Below are 12,479 nucleotides of genomic sequence, written 5' to 3' on the forward strand. Positions count from 1 at the left end.
AATTTGACAACGAAATTATTAAATCATTTTACTTTTATTCTATAATGTATTGGTTGTTCTTTCAACACAACAATGAGTTTTGTACTTGAGTCAATAACCACCCACTATGCCTTATCATGCCTTATCTACTAGAAGATCCTCTATCTAGAGCTCACATAGTTCAAAAGTTTGTCCATTAAACTTCTCCATCTCCACTCTCCAATTGTTGGTCATTCTTTCAATACAAGAATCACCACTAGAGAGTTCCCACTAAACAAGGGTATCACAAATTTATCACATATCTAAAACAAGCCAAACCCTTAACAACAAAGACATTCCCAACTATCACATATCTAAAACAAGTCAAACCCTTAACAACAAAGATATTCCCAACTATCACATATCTAAAACAAGCCAAACCTTTAACAACAAAGACATTCCCAGGAATCCAAAATCGTGTTTTTATATCAAATGTAAAAATAAAAATTGAAGAAAAAATAATATACATATAAGCGTGTATATTTTGGATATGGGTTTCAAGAATTTTAATTTAATTATCAATAATTATTAGGTGGATAGTAGAGATATAACCTTGATGGAATATTCTAGACTAGAACAACCATATAAATTAAATGGGTGGTGTCTAATGAGGCGACGATTTCGCCCCAATGATGAATTTCTTGTTAGAATCCATAGATTTTTTTTTTCAAGAAATCCAACTATGGGAGTGTTTGAATTGGTTTTTTTAATGGTCGAAATGGATTCTTCAGCATCAAGAACCTATGGGGCACCCAAAATTATAAAGCTTAATAATTTTAATGAGGAATTTCAAAAATTTCTACCAAATTTCTTCAAAATTGTGCTGGATTTTCCATTTCTTCCAAGAGAAAACCTCCCCTCCTTAGACTACTCTAATTAAATGGGTTGTAAATGTTGATTAACATCAATCTATAATGTCTAATGGGGGTAGGCAAAAAGGTGGCCAACTGGCCTCGGGGATCTCCCCACAAGGCTCGCAGCAGGTAACTTCATGATTAAAGATGGGGTAGTGAGACAGGACATCTATCGTCTGAATAATCGAGAATTATTTTTGGTTGATATAATGCAGAGCAGGTCTAAAGCAAAGGGTGATAAGTCTTGGGCAATGAATGTGGGTTGCAGGGTGTCGGGTTCGAGCGTCGGTTGCCATGCACACTCACCAGGGATATGGGGCACTAGGTGTTACGCAGAGGTAACTAGTCTTGTTGTAGCAGGTTCCAAGGTGGGTTCTCGGGCCTTCATATGGGATGCTGGGGTGCAATTGAGAAGAACTTTAGAGTATTGTTGTGAGCTCGGTTTTGATTGCAGGAGCCCTGCTCATAATCGGTGGTTTGGTGTTCCTTTCAGTCGCATCCCATGGGCATTACGAGTATGTCTGTTTCCCTGCCTATGGTCTTTCTATGTTAGTCTGGTTTTGGGTGGGTATGGTTCATGGTTGTTGTTGCCTCTTCTGGGTGAGAGGAATTGGGATTGTGAAAGCTATTGGGTGTAGGATTCTATTGAAGTGGTTACTATTGGGGGTCTTCAGGGTCAGTGGTGGGGAGGTCTTAACGCTCGGATCTCAGTTGGTAAATTCCATGCATTTTGGGAGTCTATTCATCTTCTTTCCCCTACTTTTCTTATTATTCTAAGCTTGTTTTGGTCTAGCATTTTTTTGGCCCCATTGTCCTTTGGTCTTCCCTTGAGGGCTACCATAAAGTTTCTTCAGTCATGGTAGTGTTCTGTTATCTTCGGCGTGTTGGCCTAGGGAATTAGGTGGTCTAGATTATTGAATTAGCCAAGCCAACAATCAAAGCTCGTCCACCATTGACTCGGCAAGCAAGGAGCATGAGGGGCAGGAGGTCCATACCCACAACTGCTCCCTGGGTTTAGTGGATGCACCAACTACATTGGAATCGATTGTTGAATAGCTCTGAGGAGTCCAGGCCAACTTCAACATTCTTAGGCATCATCAATATGAAGAAATAAATGAATTGGTGGCATACATGAACAATATCCAATTAAGCCAAAGTGAAATCTTAGAACAGTTGGAAAACGTCTGTCGAAGCCAACATTGCACCAATAACCGTCTACAGGACTTGGAGGCCCGAGTAGAGCATATTGACTTCCACATGCATGAGAGATTTGACTTATTTGCAGCACCTCCTAAACTTCCTCTTCAGCCACCTCCATAATATAATGATTATTCTAAATTTTCACAACTTGAAATGTATCATAAAATAAGTACTTTGATACTTGATATTATTACTAACCATTTAATTTATATAACTACATAATTAATAACAATAACATAATAATAATAACATTTATATTAATCATACACACATTATTATTATATCTCAAAAACGTTAAAACCACAAAATCCGACCAATAAATGTCTTATTATCTTTAGCCCACCAAACTCAATGGGACAAATAAACAAACATACCTTCACCGCTAGCCTCTAAACACACAACAATAAAATATTCTCAGACCATTTGCATTATATGTGATTCACAATTTTAATATTGTAAACTCACAAGGCTATCATCCCTAAAACTACCATTATTTATTTAATGATTTGACTCTTTAACGAATCTAAGTATAACCTACCACACACGTTAGTAATTAACCAATGAAAATGAATCCATGGTCCAAGAAGAAATTTCAATGTAGTTTCTGAGCTCTTAGCTCTTTTTATATTCCACTAACCAATGAAAATGAATCCATGGTCCAAGAAGAAATTTCAATGCAGTTTCTGAGCTCTTAGCTATTTCTATATTCCACTAACCAATGAAAACGAATCCATGGTCCAAGAAAAAATTTCAATGCAGTTTCTGAGCTCTTTTATATTCCACTAACCAGTGAAAATGAATCTATGGTCCAAGAAGAAATTTCAATGCACTTTCTGAGCTCTTAGCTCTTTTATATTCCACTAACCAATGAAAATAAATCCATGGTCCAAGAAGAAATTTCAATGCACTTTCTGAGCTCTTAGCTCTTTTATATTCCACTCGAAGGCCATTCAAAATAGCCAGGCCGAGTTCATCTGATTAAGAGGCTCGAGTTGGTTGGCGTTTTAATACTTCTTTTGGGATTTTCTTGGTTTCCGGAAAATGGAGATCTGGTCGAATATGGGGTCGATCATGGCTTCTGTGATATTTATACGTACCATAGCCAAGCAATACCTGCCTCTAGAGTTCTATGATATGTTTTCAAAATGGATGCGCAGGGTCATAGGGACACTGTCTTCTTACATCTCAGTTGTGATAGAGGAAAACGATGGCATAAAGGTGAGCGAAGTTTACGAGGTAGTGTAGACTTACCTGAGCGTAAGGTCGTCTTCTGCTGCCAAGAGATTAAAACTGAAGAAGCCTCAGAATAAGAAGGAGTTTACGTTCAGCATGGATAGAAACGAGCAGATCGAAGATGAATATGAGGGCATCAAACTGTGGTGGGTGTTCCACTGTTGAAATATTATTTTCAACTGCAGGGCTAGTCCTTTGCCATACCCCTGTACTGTTGAATCAATTGCCATACCTCTACATTGATGAATCTGCCATTAAACAGTCGCAGCTCCAGTCCTTTCCTGAATCAGCCATTATACAACAATTTATTACGGAATGGTGGCCACTCACGGAATGACGGTAATTTATTGTTGTGGTTGGTAAATGTAGGTAGGATTTTTAAATTTTTTTTTTTTTTAATTCACAGGTATAGTTTTGTTTTTACGGAAAAAAGAAAAATGTGATGTTCAGTTGTTTTTGTTGAATCTGAAAAATGTGATGAAAACACAACAGTGTGTGTAAATTTTTTTTTGAATAGAGACAGAGCTCTCTTTGTAATGCACAGCAGTGCAGAAGTTTTTTTTGATGTACGCAGCAGCGTGAATGTATGAATGAAATTTACACACAACAGTGTAAAATGTTTTCAAGGAAGAAACGGAGTGTTACAACAGCGTTCTGAACAGAAACAGAGTGTTTTGTAGATGCACAGGAGTGCAGACACAGCAGTGCAAAGTGCAGACACAGCAGTGAAAAACAACCTGTTGATTTTTCAGAGGAGACAGAGTATTTTGTTTTCTATAATGTACAGCAGTGCAGACACAGTAATTTAATTTCTGTTTACAACATGAAGTTTTTTTTTTAAGTTTTGAACTGTCTTTAAAGTAGTCTTTTAGAAATCCCTCAATTAGAGGAAGTATTGTAAATGAATACAATTTCCCTTTTGTTGTGCACTGTTGAAATTCAGTTTTCAAAAAATATGTTTTTTGTGTTGTTGAAACACCAGTTTCAGCGTTGCTGCAACACCAAACTACGTTGCTGCAACACCAAACTGTGTTGCTGAAACACCGTTTCCAGCAAACGATTTTCAGTTTTCTGAGTTTACTGTGTTAAAAACAGAGTGTTAAAATAGAGCATTTTTTTTTACTGTCCGTTATGGAATTTTCATAAATTCCCAACATGGTATCAGAGCTAGTCCAGGCTTTTTGAAGTGTCAAAGAAGCTGAAGGAAGGGTTTATTGCTGTAGCAACTTCACCAGTAGAGTGAAGACAGTCAATGAATTTTTTTTTTTTACACAGTCAAGTATTGAAAGAATGGCCAGCACCAGCGTGGGTATGTTTAATACCCACCTCCCACAGTTCAATGGGAAAAACTATGACTATTAGGCCATAACCATGAAGGTTGTATTTTCCTCACAAGTTTTCTCGGAATTTGTTGAATATGGATTTGAAGAGCCAACAAATGAAGAAGAGTTTAATGGATTAACTCAGGCAGAAAGAGAGCTGTTGAAGAGCAATAAGAAGAAGGATTCAAAAGCCCTTGTATTCTTATATCAAGCAGTGCATGAGAGTGTGTTTCCAAGGATAGCAGCAGCCAAGACATCCAGAGAAGCATGGAAAACTCTCAAGACAGCCTATCAAGGCATGGAGAGAGTGAAGACAACAAAACTACAGTTGTTGAGGAAAGATTTTGAGAACCTGCGCATGAAGGAGTCAGACAATATTGACTCATTCTTCACACAAGCAATTGGATTGATCACACAGATAAGGTCTCATGGAGAAACTCTTGAAGAAAGGAGGATTGTGGAGAAAATATTGAGGGTCCTACCCTCAAAGTTTGATGTGATTGTCACCACCATAGAAGAGACAAAGGATCTCTCAAATTTTTCAGTTGATGAACTCCATGCATCACTGATAACACATGAGCAGAGGTTGAGTAGAAATGAAAACTCATCTCTAGAGCAAGCCTTCAAGACCCAGATGTCCTTTGGAAGAGGAAGAGGTCAAGGCAGAGGAAACAAGAGAGGAAGAGGCAGAAGTCAAAACAGAGGTGGAAGGAACAACCCAGCAAATGCTCAAGGAAGAGGCAGCAATCCAAATCAGAACCAAGGCCATGGCAGCAGCCAACAAAGTGGACAACATCATGCTCAAGGACAAAGGTATGAAAAATCCAATGTCCAATGTTATTATTGTAAAAAATATGGGCACTATGCCAGTGAATGTAGGAAGAAGCAGCATGATATGAACAATAGATCTAATGCAAATATTACTAGAGAAAATATCAGCCAAGATAATGTATTGTTAGCTTGTAATATGGCTGAAACAAACAGTGAAGATATATGGTTTCTAGATTCTGGTTGTAGTAACCATATGACAAGAAACTTAGCCATGTTTTCTGCTTTAGATCAAAGTGTGAAATCACAAGTCACACTTGGGACTGATAGCAAAATCTCTGTTATGGGAAAAGGAGAAGTTAAAATATTTACAAAGAAAGGAGAAAGGAAAACCATAGCAGATGTCTATTATGTTCCTGGAATGAGGTGTAACCTCTTGAGTATTGGACAACTTGTCCATAAGGGGTACAATGTTTTCTTTGAGAATGATGTATGCACCATCATGGACAGAGCACCCAGCAAGCGATGCATTGCTGAAGTGAAGATGACAAGGAACAGAATGTTCCCTCTTAGAATAAGAGCAGATTTGAAAAATAAAGAAGAAATTGCAGCAGTGACACAAGAGGCTTTCCAAAGCGTGCCAAAGGATGAAAATTGGTTGTGGCATTTGAGATTTGGACATCTCAACTTTGGAGGTCTTAATTTATTAAGTAGAAAAGGAATGGTAAGAGGACTACCATTGATAGAGAAACCGAACAGCCTTTGTGAAGGCTGCATATTGGGGAAACAACACAGAGAAAGTTTTCCAACCAGGAAAAGCATAAGGGCAAAGACACCCTTAGAAATTGTCCACTCAGATTTATGTGGACCGATGAAAGCTCCATCACTTGCAGGCAGCCAATATTTTCTAGCATTTATTGATGACTTTACCAGAAAGACGGGTTTATTTCCTGAAGAATAAAAGCGAAGTGTTTGAAAATTTTCAAAATTTCAAAGCACTTGTGGAAAATCAAAGTGGGTTGCGCATCAAAGTTTTGAGAACAGATAGAGGAGGTGAGTATATCTCCAAAGAATTCCTACGATTTTGCAGAGAAAATGGAATTCACAAGCAATTTACAGCCAGCTATACCCTGCAGCAAAATGGAGTTGCTGAAAGGAAAAACAGAACAATCATGGATATGGCGAGGAGCATGTTGAAGGCAAAGCATTTGCCAAATTATTATTGGGCTGAAGTTGTACACTGTGCAGTATATATTTTGAATAGGTGTCCTACAAAAGCAATGATGAACAAAGTGCCAGAAGAAGCATGGAGTGGGAGAAAGCAAGGAGTCACCCACATGAAATTTTTTGGATGTGTGGCCTATGCACACATTCCGGATCAGCTAAGGAGGAAGTTGGACAACAAAGGGGAGAAATGTATTTTCATTGGATACAGTGAGGAATCCAAAGCTTACAGGTTGTATATCCCATCCACCAAGAAGTTTTTTGTGAGCAGAGATGTTCAATTTATTAAGGAGGAAGCTTGGGATGGAAGCATAGAGAAAACAGTTAAGGTTAAAAACTGTTTGCCACATGATGATGATGATGAGGAGTTGGCTGAAACACATCCCCAAATAGCAGCACCAACAATAGAACAGCAAGAGACACCCTTGAGAAGAAATGAAAGTGCTTCTCCAAGCACACCACAAGGAGGAAATTCAAGTGCTTCTTCAAGCACTTATACACCAAATGAAAGAGGTAAGAAGTTTAGAAATTTAAATGAAATTTATGAACAAGAAGCAGCAAATGAAGGCATGAATTCTTTATTTGCTTTATATTGTCATGTTGAAGACCCTATTCATTTTGAAGATGCAATTAAGGATAGGAAATGGATAGAAGCTATGGATGAGGAGATTAATGCCATAGAAAGAAACAAAACATGGGATTTAGTTGACCTACCAAAAGGTAAAGAAGTCATTGGAGTTAAATGGGTTTACAAGACCAAGAGTAATGCTGAAGGCAAAATAGAAAGACACAAGGCAAGGTTGGTTGTGAAAGGATACAAATAGCAGTATGGGAGAGATTATGAGGAAACTTTCGCACCAGTTGCTAGAATGGAAACCGTGAGAGCAATGTTGTCCATAGCAGCACAAAACAAGTGGAAAGTTTACCAAACGGATGTGAAGTCAGCATTCCTAAATGGAGTGTTAATGGAAGAGGTTTACATTGAACAACCTCTAGGCTATGAAAAGAAAGGTGAAGAGCACAAAGTGTGCAGATTGAAGAAAGCTCTTTATGGGTTGAAGCAAGCGCCAAGAGCATGGTACAGTAGGATAGATTCCTATCTACTGGAGAATGGATTTGAAAAATGTGAAGGAGAACCCACCGTCTACATCAAAGAAAAGGATGGTAAATTGCTAATTGTAGTGTTGTATGTTGATGATGTGATTTTTACAGGTAATGATGACTACCTCATTGAAAATTTTAAATCAGTCATGAAAAATGAATTTGAGATGACTGACATGGGTTTGCTGAGATACTTATTAGGAATAGAAGTAGATCAAAACGAAAATGGAATTTTTATCTCTCAAGCAAGATATGTAAATGAAGTGTTGGAAAGATTCCATATGCAAGAATGCAAGGCAGCAATCACTCCCACAGTAATGGGATTAAAACTCAGCAAAGAGGACAGCAGCAAGGATTTTGATCCTAGTTTGTATAAGAGCATAGTTGGCAGCCTCATGTATTTGACTGCAACTAGGCAATTTGACTACAATACAAAACTATAAACAATATTATATATATTATATACAATACAAAGTTTATATATATTACACAATACATATCTGAATTAATTTATACAATATCCATTATAGACTTAATTAATAAAACAATTTAGACTAGATTAATAAAACAATTCAAAACTTAATATATTAAAAATTATTAAACAATTTAATTAGAAAACAATATAATACCATATTGATTAAACATCATATAACTATACAATTACAATTATACATTTCATAAAAAAAAAAAAAAAAAAAAAAAAAATATATATATATATACTTCTAGGTTAAGTGGACTATTAAATCTAAACTAATAAACCTAATATATAAAACCTAGAAGTATTAATTGTAGTTAATAATAGGCATCCAATTAATAAAACAAAATAGGACTTTACAAATTAAAGCAACCTAGATCTATATAAATTACAAAATATAAAAACTTATTAATTATACAATATTCAACATTCCAAATCAAAATTAAGCCAGGTTAATTAAAATCCAATTATTAATATTAGTAAAACATCATCATTCACCTATACAGAAGTAAAACTAGGTTTAGGGTTTTTCAGTTAATGGGTTAAATAATAAAAATTTAATAAATTATTAAATGATCAATGGTCGGCTAAATCATCCTAGCTATCATCCTTTACCATATTTATCACAATCATTTTCCTCTTCTCTGTATAACAAGTCCTGATGATGAGTCTTGCTCTAGACTCGAAACGTCGACAGAAAAAAGATGAACACTGTGGATTATCCGAATTCTATCTCTCAAAAACCACTCCACAGAAACCTGCAATCCAAAATAATGTATGTTGTTAGTCTAATTTCCAGATTCATGGAGAGACCAAAAGAAGCACAATGGCAGGCAGCAAAAAGGATTCTGAGGTATGTTAAAGGTACTAAAAGGTTTGGGATTTTATATACTGTCTCAGAATGTTCAGATTTAGTTGGATACATAGACAGTGATTGGGCTGGAAGTGTAGATGATCGGAAAAGCACTTCCGGTTATGTTTTTCACATGAGTTCAGGAGCCATTTCATGGGCTTCCAAGAAACAGCCAACTGTGGCATTGTCTACAGCAGAAGCAGAGTACGTGGCAGCTACAACAGCAGCATGTCAAGTAGTTTGGATGAGAAGGATGTTAAGGAGCTTAGGCCAAGAGCAGGCAAAAGGAACTGTGATTTATTGTGACAACAGTTCTACTATTGCATTATCAAAAAAATTTGTGTTTCATAAGAGAACGAAACACATTGACACAAGGTTTCATTATATCAGAGAGTTGGTAAATAATAGAGAAATTGTCTTAGTACATTGCAAAACTCAGGAGCAGGTTGCAGACATTCTAACCAAGCCTTTGGGACATAAAAGTTTTGAATTTTTGAGGAAATGTCTGGGTATGACTGATAACCCAACAGTTGAAACTAAAGGGGAGTGTTGAAATATTATTTTCAACTGCAGGGCCAGTCCTTTTCCATACCCCTGTACTGTTGAATCAACTGCCACACCTCTGCATTGATGAATCTGCCATTAAACAGACGCGGCTCCAGTCCTTTCCTGAATCAACCATTACACAGCAATTTATTACGGAATGGTGGCCACTCACGGAATGATGGTAATTTATTGCTGTGGTTGGTAAATGTAGGTAGGATTTTTAATTTTCTTTTTTTTTTAATTCACAGGTATAGTTTTGTTTTTACGGCAAAAAGAAAAATGTGATGTTCAGTTGTTTTTGTTGAATCTGAAAAATGTAATGAAAACACAGCAGTGTGTGTAATTTTTTTTTGAATAGAGACAGAGCTCTCTTTGTAATGCACAGCAGTGCAGAAGTTTTTTTTGATGTACGCAACAGCGTGAATGTATGAATGAAATTTACACACAGCAGTGTAAAATGTTTTCAAGGAAGAAACAGAGTGTTACAGCAGCGTTCTGAACAGAAACAGAGTGTTTTGTAGATGCACAAGAGTGCAGACACAGCAGTGCAAAGTGCAGACGCAACAGTGAAAAACAGCCTGTTGATTTTTCAGAGGAGACAAAGTATTTTGTTTTCTGTAATGTATAGCAGTGCAAACACAGTATTGTAATTTCTGTTTACAGCATGAAGTTTTTTTTTTTAAGTTTTGAACTGTATTTAAAGTAGTCTTGTAGAAATCCCTCTGTTAGAGGAATTATTGTAAATGAATACAATTTCCCTTTTGTTGTGCACTGTTGAAATTCAGTTTTCAGAAAATATTTTTTTTGTGTTGCTGGAACACCAGTTTCAGCGTTGCTGCAACACCAAATTACGTTGCTACAACACCAAACTATGTTGCTGAAACACCGTTTCCAGCAAACGATTTTCAGTTTTCTGAGTTTACTGTGTTAAAAACAGTGTTAAAACGGAGCATTTTTTTTTACTGTCTGTTATGGAATCTTCATAAATTCCCAACATCCACAACAGTGAGCGCAAACAACAACTGATGTTCCGTTGGAACTCTTCTGATGAGAAACGCTCTTACGAATTGACGTTTCACAAGAAACACAAGCAAAAGATATTCGATCACTATCTTCCCCATATCATGGATGAAGCCAAAGTGCTGGAGATTAGAAGCCGCTACAGAAAGATTTACATCAATCAATCCAGTTACCAGGACTATGAATATCGAAAGAGGCCGTGGACACCCGTTGTATTCGACAATCCAGCCACTTTTGATACTCTGGCTCTGGAACCAGATCTCAAGCAATATATTGTGGAAGACCTCCAAAGATTCTCGAGGAGAGAGATGTACTACAGGCAAGTTGGGCGGGCGTGGAAACGAGGTTATTTGCTCTATGGGCCCCCTGGAATGGGCAAGTCGAGCATGATTGCAGCCATGGCTAACTTTCTCGATTACGACATCTACGACCTGAAGCTGACCCAAATGAAGAACAACACGGAACTGAGGAAGCTTCTCATCGCCACCACCAACAAATCGATAATAGTAATAGAAGATATCGACTGTTCCCTCGATCTCTTGGACCGCAAGAAGAAGAAGAAGGTGGCAGCAGAGACCGATGAGGAGAAGGACAAAAAAGCGTCGGAGCCGGATGAGAAGGAGAACGAGGAGAGCAAAGTGACCCTTTCCGGGGTTTTGAACTTCACAGACGGTTTGTGGTCGTGTTGCGGAAGCGAGAGATTGTTAGTCTTCACCACCAACCACATTGACAGGCTCGACTCGGCTTCTCTGGTCTGGTCGGATGGACAAACACATTCTCCTCTCATTTTGCACTTTTGGGGCATTCAAGATTCTCGCCAGCAATTATCTCTCCATTGCAGACCATGAGCTCTTTCCTGACATCCAAGATTTAATGGAGGCCGCTCAGATGACACTAGTGGATATAACCGAACATCTCATGAAGAAGGTTGAGCATCCCACCACTGCCCTCCAGAACCTAATTCAAGCTCTTCGCGAGGCCAAAGAAAGAATCGCTACTGCCGCTTTGGAGGGCATATCAGAAGAAAATGCTTCTGCAACAGAGGACTGAGTGTAATGTCAACAAAATAGGTGAACACATCCAGTAGAGGTTATCAACAGCAGAGCAGATTCACTGGAAGAAATTTTCATTCCTATTACTACTTGAAGTCAAATTCATATTGTACTCCATTTTTCTCTGGTTTACTTTCGAATGAATTACATTTTAGGGATGCATTGGGATTAATTTATGCACCGACCAACATCGCATGTCGAAAATTTATCCCACATCATCCATAGATTGTAGCCTTAGCCAAAATTCTCAAGATAATCCTCGGCAGGATGCGTTAATGGAGTCCCACCTCATCTTTCGAGCCTCCAAAAGAAAACTGGTCAGACTCCTGTAGCCTTCCAAATATCTTCCTTTAAGCGATTTAAGAGATTTATTAGTTTCATAGAGCCACCTAAAGATGTATATGTATTCTGTATGTAGAGCCAACTAAAGATGTATATGTATTTTATATTTATTTATTGTACCTTTTTTTACATGTGAATAAAGTCTTTTTTAACCAAGTTAAATTGTGAATTGATTTAACTTTTGTATTTACAGTTAAAGATTAAATATTTATAGATATTATATGAATGTAGGATGAAACATCGAGTGGATCTTAATAATTTATTAAAATGGTTGAGTAATCTAACCATTATTAATATCTTAAAATGGTATTGAAATTAAAATTTTCAAATTATATTAACAAAAATTAAATTAATCATTTAACCATTATATTACTATTTAAAGCTTAAATCAATAATATTCAAATTATTTATTTTTAAATTTAGTTTAATTTTAAATTTAGTTGAAAATTATATTTAAATTTAGAATTTCAT

At 36.9% G+C, this 12,479-nt stretch overlaps 1 pseudogene; it reads left to right on the forward strand.

Moving 5' to 3' along the window:
- The first annotated feature begins 3,113 nt into the window (after window positions 1–3,113).
- Window positions 3,114–11,664, forward strand: LOC149218508 (AAA-ATPase At3g28510 pseudogene; annotated as a pseudogene).
- The last annotated feature ends 815 nt before the right edge of the window (window positions 11,665–12,479 follow it).

The sequence above is a fragment of the Pinus tabuliformis genome, chromosome Q, assembly GCF_031772625.1.
Source record: "Pinus tabuliformis cultivar Carrire ecotype Pingquan chromosome Q, CPIR1, whole genome shotgun sequence".
Lineage (NCBI taxonomy): Eukaryota > Viridiplantae > Streptophyta > Pinopsida > Pinales > Pinaceae > Pinus > Pinus tabuliformis.